The sequence below is a fragment of the Coturnix japonica genome, chromosome 4, assembly GCF_001577835.2.
Source record: "Coturnix japonica isolate 7356 chromosome 4, Coturnix japonica 2.1, whole genome shotgun sequence".
Taxonomy (NCBI): domain Eukaryota; kingdom Metazoa; phylum Chordata; class Aves; order Galliformes; family Phasianidae; genus Coturnix; species Coturnix japonica.
The window spans coordinates 22,440,564-22,448,354 of NC_029519.1; the positions used below are offsets into that span (position 1 = coordinate 22,440,564).

The 7,791-nt window shown below is 35.6% G+C and overlaps 1 long non-coding RNA gene across 4 annotated transcripts in view; it reads left to right on the plus strand.

The window, feature by feature from the left end:
• The window catches only part of LOC107313086, a 40,268-nt gene extending 33,357 nt beyond the window's left edge, over nt 1-6,911 (plus strand). For all 4 annotated transcript variants that reach the window (XR_001554792.2, XR_001554789.2, XR_001554790.2 and 1 more), the window contains 4 exons: nt 1,762-1,831; nt 5,131-5,175; nt 5,550-5,709; nt 6,687-6,911. This is a non-coding gene — a long non-coding RNA (uncharacterized LOC107313086). The remainder of the gene's footprint in view (nt 1-1,761; nt 1,832-5,130; nt 5,176-5,549; nt 5,710-6,686) is intronic.
• Nucleotides 6,912-7,791: the final 880 nt, after the last annotated feature.

The following is a 7,791-nucleotide window of genomic DNA, read 5'->3' on the forward strand; positions in this document are numbered from 1 at the left end:
AGGAATGATGTGCAAAGGAATATAGAGTATGTCAGAATGCTTTCAGATTCATCATTTCAGTAATTCCTTCTGCTACAATGGTTTAATTAGAGGAGTATTCTTTTAGTAAGGGTTTTTGTATATTTTTAATGAAATTGAAGAGCATGAAATGCGGTTCCCCTGATTTTAAATGAAGCCACTTTTAGAGAAATAAAATGAGAAATGAAGAAATTGTTGAAGTCACAGTGCATGAAATTAAGAGAACCCTGACTACATTGGCAACAATTTTTTTCTTCAGTATTTTGATGACCATAGAGCTAAATAGTTGTGGACTAATTGCTAAGTGATTTTCTTGTTTTGGTTCATAGGCCTTTGAGAGTTATATTGGCTTTAGGTTTATTTGAGCAATTCATGATCCCCATCCTGCAGTTTTTTTGAGTCTGGTAGAGCCTTGTGCTGTGGTAGAGCTTCGCTGGCTTTATAGAGTCTTCACAGAAGACACACAGCCTTCTGTGTATGGAAAATATGCTTGCAGGCAGATACATTAAAATTAATAAAAGTTTGCATGAACCTGTATCTTTTCTCGGCTACAAAGAGATGGAGAATCAGAGCTATTAGCGGGATTTTGAAAGTTCAATGTGGTTTCATTTTCCTAGTCATCTATGGAAAAATCTGATCTTGTGCACTGCGACTGTAGTGAGTTAAGCTTGTCTAAGGGCAAATATCATCCAGCCAGTCACTCAACCCGCCTCCTCAGTAGAAGGAGGAGAAAGAAGGATGAGAAAGCTGTGGGTTGAGATAAAGACAGACAGTTTTCTTGACAATGAGGGTTATGGGCAAAACATATTCAATTTGAGGAGAATTAATATATTACCAATTAAAATAGACTATGGTAGCAAAATACAAACACTAAAACAATTGCTTTCCTCCCCTCCCTCAAACTCAACTTCATTTCTTTACTCCCAGTCCCTCTATCTAGCATTGAACAGCTTGGGTGAATGAGAGGATACAATCAGTACACTGTGGTTTCTCTGCAGCTCCTTCCCTCTCACATCTCTCCCCTTCTCTGTCATGATTGTCTCAACAGGCTATGAGACAATTTCTGTTTTAATGCCTGGTACACCACCTCCTCCTCCTTCCTCACTGACCTTACAGTTTCCCATGCAGTTTCTCACTCTTTATTCCCTACTTCCCCAGCCTTCTTTTTACTATTTCTTAAACACATAGGTGCCAGCAGCTTGGCTGATGGGCTCATCTGTGTCCTACAGTGGTTCCATTGGAGCTAGCTGTGCCCAGCAAAGCTTAGAACCTCATTTCTTCTCACATTGGCCACCCCACTCACTGCTTCCCCCTGAGAGATATGCCTTCTATACAGTACAGTACAGGGAAGTATGTGGTTCATTCTGGCCTTCAAAGAAAGAGAAGAGTATAGGATGTTGTATAGCTGTGACAAATGTGCTGATGACAGTACTTGAGCAAGGTTTTTGGGATGCTCTACTTTCAGAGAAAAATCATTAAGTCATTAACATATTTAGACTGCATATTAGCCCCTGTCTCCAAATTGTTTCTTAAACAAGAATCAATCCCTTAACAACTACTGCAGGTCTGTTGGGGTCAAATTTTCAATTAGTTTTCTTTAGAGAAGTCCCTTTTGAGTAAGTAACTTGAGTATAAGGAATGTAAAGAACACAACTGTAATTTTGAGTAATAAATCTATCAACTGACTTAAAAATATTAGACTCACCTGTGTGTGTCCAGCTGAACTGTTGTCTTTTCTGGCAGTCCCTGACCTGCTCTGTAACCTGGAAATGTCCCATGAGAAGGACATCTTGGAAATGGGCCTATGCTCTTTGTAAGTATTCCCTCTTGAAGACATTCTGCTTGTTCTGAAGCAAGATGATGTTTCTGTTTAAAAGCAAGATCCATTTTCAGTGATAAAGAATTCCTTTATTTCTGTTCCAGAGCAGACTTGACCAATAATGTTCTCTGTGACTTTTTTTTTTTTTTTTTTTTCTGCCCTGAAAAAGACAATTTCACCTAAATCAAAATGTTTCACAGAAATGGGCCATTTTGAATAATAGTAATGAAAAGCTCTAATAGCAAACGCTTAGTAATACATTTATTTAGATGTTTGGTAATAGAAATCAATGAAGCATATGTGAGAAAATGCTTCATACCACCTGGGTAGGAGCATGCAAGACTGTGCGGTCAGCTGGTGTGCTGCAGGCAGTATTGCACCTTGTCTACTTCCTATCTGCTCTCTTTTCTGCCAGACATGACACACCCCACACTCAATACCTTCAGTATCATCTACCTGACTTTTCTAGAGTCTCTGGAATTGCTGTGTAAGATTGTATTACATTTGGAGTCATTGTAAGAAAGCTTGCCATTTCCAAATGCTCAGACGCCTGGCCTGTGTTGTTTTAGGGAGGAAATAAAAAAATATAAACATTTCTTGATGAGGTTAGAGTGGGAATCTGTGAGTTACATTAATAATTTAGCAGAGAAGAGTATTATATGGGCATGAGTGTCTGTGTGCAGAGACTAAATAGCAAATCACTAACTCCTGTCAAAAACACCATTTTTTCTGGTCTTGGAAATTAACTATCAGTTCATGTAACTGAGAAATGATGGGGAATCAGGAGTACTGGTGCATGGGAATGGAAATAATTATTTGCAGTTTTCATCAGAAGATTGCCAGTTAGCAGGATTTGGACTGCATGCAAACTTTTTTTTCTATCTCTAATTGCAGATGCGTTGTCTGTAGGGAGAGTTGACTTGACATTGACAAAACTTGAGTGGAATACAAAGCTATGAAATTGGGCTCAAGTTGGCCTTGAAAGTGATTAACTGTCTCGTACTGCGATATACCTATTATTCCTAGGAATTGCTGAATTTACGTTTGCCTGTACAGATGCTAGTTGCACAGTGGCAGTTGTAAGAGGTGTTGAAGCACAACTGCAGAAAGACTTAGATATCTAAGAGAAAAATCTTTTTTTTTTTTTATTATTATTATTATGATTTTTTTTTATGGAGACTGAAGCAAGTACAAAGGGTAATTTTTAAATGATGATGTTTGTGAAGTTTTTCTTACTAAAATTTATTCTAGAGCAGACACAAATGTTCCATAGTTATTATTTAAAACTTGATAATCATTAGACTAGGAAGCCTGTATGCATATAGGGGAGTTTCATTCCGTATGGATGCAATCAAGAATCTCTTATGTTACTTCTTATGGGGAGGCAAAATTTGCTTGCATTTTGTCTTTAGCTGACTGTGAAGCGGTACTCTATTTTATTGCAGCTATGCTTTGGTACATATGCTGCTGCTAAGTGAACATTAGATTAATGTACTTGCCATAGATATTTAATAAAAATAATGTAAAAATATGTAGTGTTGCTAGATTTATTCAAAATGATGCTAAAAGCACAACTAGATTACAGTAACTTAATTTTTAGCCCTTTTTATTGCTAGGGATAGAGATTTACAGCAGAGCTGCTTATTACAGAATATAAAGAATAGCGCAAACACATTAGAAGCCATTAATACTCTCTCCCAGAGAGCTGACTCAGTTCTCCTCTATTTGTTTGAGAAAGGCAGGAGATGAGCTGGGAATTATGACCTCACCTCACTTATAATTTCAAGTGGCATTTTTTGAGAAGTGGATGAGATGTTGTTAGAGACCGTAAAACAGCACAGATTTTTAGGGGCTTCTAGAGAACACTGTGCAGTGAAAATATGTTTACTCACCAGAATCTTGAGGTGTACATTGCTTCTGTAATCATCTTATCTGTCCACTTTTAAAAATGGATAGAAATTGATGTCTGTATAGCAGATTCATAAGAAATAATATCTGACTGTTTGCTCATCACACGTGTTTCAGTCTGACTGTACTTGTGAATGACTGAGTTTCATTCATGCCTCCTCTTAAATAAATTTGCATGTATGAATTGTATCAGGATTAAGACAGGAGCGGACTTATTCTCTGGATGGCTGTTAAAGTTCCTGGTACACCACCCAGGACTTCAGTGAGTAAGCTGTCAATGGATATTATTATTAAATCCTGGAGACTAAAAGGCCTAAGAGAACATTGTTACAGTTTTCTCTGATTAGATTTTTGTCTTCTTTACCTGAACTGGCTTGCACCATATTCTTTGTGCCCTCCAATTTCTTAGTTTGCTTAGAGTAAGATTATCTGAAGGGTGAGTAGCCCTAAGGTTAAGGATATCTTATTATTACTTGACCCTTGATGCCTGCCCAAAATGATGGTTTTTTTTGTTGTTGCTGTTGTTGTTTCTTATTCTTTTTTTCTTTCTTCTTTTTTTTTGGCATAGAAAAGAAAAATAAGTGCAAATTTCTAGTACATAAACTTTCTTGGTCTTGTGAACACATTTCTGTGTTCATTAAGCCTAAGTAAAAAGAGAAGTCATTGCAATAATATTGTGTACTTCAGAAGATTATTTAAAATGTTCAATAGCCTTGCAATGTATATGTTAGTATATTACATAAATTTCTATATCTTTGCAATATCTTTGTGGAAGTAGAGGTGCTCTCCTCTGAATTAAAAGGTTGCTAGGAGAGACAGATGCTGGCTGCATGAATAACTTTATTTTATAAAGTAAGAATGAAGCAGGAAATGGTATTCCAGTCTCTCACAGAGGAACCATGTATGTAATTGGGCCACTTAGTATAAAATTAAAAAGACTGATTTTCTGTGACTATATAGGTTTCACAAGACAAATTTAAGATTTTCATTGTATTAAACTAGACAACGGCTTATTTATTTATTTTTGAATGGGAAATAATTTTAAGTAATTGATAATCAACTCTTTCTTTATTTTCCTTTCCTATGCTTTCTTTATCCTTAAGTAATAGTAATCATTTCAGAAAATGGCAGTGTTTTTTTCAAAGAAAAAATAATCTAAAAAATGAAGAAAACATTCTTTGGAGATACAGTTCTGTTGCACACACATTCTGAATTTGTCAGTGTCTGCAAGTGGGAATGACTGACTTTTAAAGAACCATGTGTTTACTCTTCATTGTTCCTGCCCAGAGATACAGTATTGAATTTGAGTTCCCATAAATGTATGCAGTTTGGTTGGGGTATTTAAAGCCCTTCTCATTTGCCTTCATCTGCTCTACTGGTTTCAGGGCAATCTTTGCTGGATTTTGCTGAAGCAGAAGGCTCTCAGAATGGTTAGTAAACTTGGCTACTTTGTACATTTACTATTTTGTTTTACAACTGAACAACGTTTACAAAAACAAACAAAAAACAAAACAAACAAACAAAAAGACACAAAAAACCTGAAAACTCTCCGAATCAAGTAAATGCTTGTTGTAGGATTTCATAAAATAATTTCTATTAGCATCCTTCATACATCAGATTGATAGGACTTAATGGTTGACAAGGTTTTTGTGCAGCTATAACTTTACTATGTGGCATACTCATCGCAATATGAGTGATTTCTATCAAGTAAATAATAATTGTAACACCTTACTAGACTAGGGTCCTGCTTTGTGTAAAATCATTACTTTATCTAAACTCTCATGTTAATGTGACCCTTTCCAAGAAAGGAGAGCTCAAGAAGTCCCTGTAACACCTTTGGATGAAATGGATTCTGAAAACAAAATAGGACAAAATTGTTATGAGAAGACAAAGTAAGAAGCCCATCTGTCACCAGATAGGATTTCCTTCGCTTACATCTGAGAGAAAACTTTGGCTTTCTGGAGGTAAGAATTAATCATATGCTACTTCTTTCCCATTCCATTTGAAACAGTAGAACAAACCTTTCATTTCTGACTGTGGCAGACCTTCGGTTAGGTATACACTTCTTTAGCTTCTTTGAAAAATAACTTGTTTAACTAAGAGGTTTCTCTGGATGTTATTTTTCAAAAGTGACAGTAGGTTCTTAGAAGCTTTTTGCTCAGAGTTGTTTGGGACTTGTTGATTTTAAAAAAATGAAGCTGAAAAATATCAGATTGTCACTTTTTCATCATTTTTAGACTGTTTGCAGTAGTGCATAGGAGGATCATTATACGCTTACCATGTTAGATGTTTGCTGATGCCTAATACAGCAACTTATAAAGCTAGTCTATATCATCTTGCCTTAGCTTATAGGTTCAGCAAATTAGTTGTAATTAATGTCACATGCATAGTGAACCTATAAAGTGGAAGTAAAATTCAGATTCAGAAAAAAATAACAATAAAAACAAACAAACAACAAAACAAAACAAAACCCCCAAATGGGCTAGTAATTAGAACCCAACTTTCATTGCAGTGACATCAGTTGAGTCATTTATTAAGTCAATGTACCACAGTAACAGAGCAACATCACACTTGATTGAAATCTTGGCCAAGTCTGACAGATGTTTTCAACTCATTGTCAATCTCAAGTATGTTTTAATGAATTTCAAGTGGCTGGAGCTCCCCTCTGCAGATGCCATTGTCACTGAGACCGTGAAAAGAATCTTTAGGGCAATGACAGCATGGAAAATTCCTTTGAGTAAATGGTGTATCAGAAGAAATCCTGACTAGCAACACAAGTGCAGTTCCTGAGAATGATCTTTACATTCTAAATCTGATGATTTGGTGCAAAATTGTTTGAGTTTAGGTGAATATCCCAAGTAAAGGTGAAATTTTGGAAACATTTCTTAAGGATTTCTTATGATTCCTATTTCCAAGTAACTCTTTCTGCTTACACTTCTAGGTCTGGCTGGGAGTTGGAAGAACAAAAGCACATCAGAGTAAAGCCCACAACAAATATTTAATTCAGTATTTTATATTGGGATGAGCAGAAAGGATGGTGACTCTTAAACTGCAAAACTTCAGACTGGATCAAGTGCAAAGATGCTGATTTAAGCACTGACTGAAAGCTTTGCCTGTTCTGATGACTCTGAAAAAAATCTCTAAATAAAAAAACACATATATTTCACATTGTTTTTGCTGATATTAAAACAATCTAAAGCAGTTTTTCAGACTCAGTGTGCATGTACTCGTTATACATAGAAATTCACAAGGAAACTGTGCATATAGAAAAACTTGAAGTTAGATTATTGGTCCCAAAATATAGCTTGATAAAAATTTATCAAGTGATTAATTTTAAATCCTCAAGTAATTGGAATTTGTAAGCACAGAAAAATCTATTTTATGATATTATGATATTTATTATTCTACACAGGTGATTTAACATACACATTCTGTTGAAATACCTATGAAAGTAAGAGCTTCTTTCTAATGAAAAGATTTATTTGGCATAAGTAAGCGGCAAAAGGTTCACATTTTATATAGCTTTTGCACTGGCATCTGAATTTCATTTATTGAAGAAACGTGTTGAATGTATTGTTTCTGAATCATGAATCCAGAATTCCATCTACAGCAGGGTCTAATGACTGCATCTGCTCAAATGAATCCCTTAATCTCTGAAAGCTGCATGGAAAACAACAAGTAAAACTGATTTCGTGCTAACCACAGCTTGTTTTTATTCTTTCAGAAAGACAGAGTTATGTGCTCCAATCCAGTGTTACTGGAACTTGTACTTTTATCTCACTGAGGTACATGTTAAAATTGAGCCTTAAAGCAGCTTGTATAAAGATTCTTTGATATTCATATAAGCAAGTGAGATACAATAATTTGTGAAAGCTGTTGTTTGGATTAGCATCTCCTGGGATCTGGCCATTTTGCTGTTGCTTATGTTAAGCTTGTTGAAAGTCACCTTTAAATTTTCTTCTTCTTCCAGCTTTACTATTATCATTTGGTATATACCCTATTCATAGTTGGGGAACATGGGAAAGAACAATTTATGACTAGAGGTA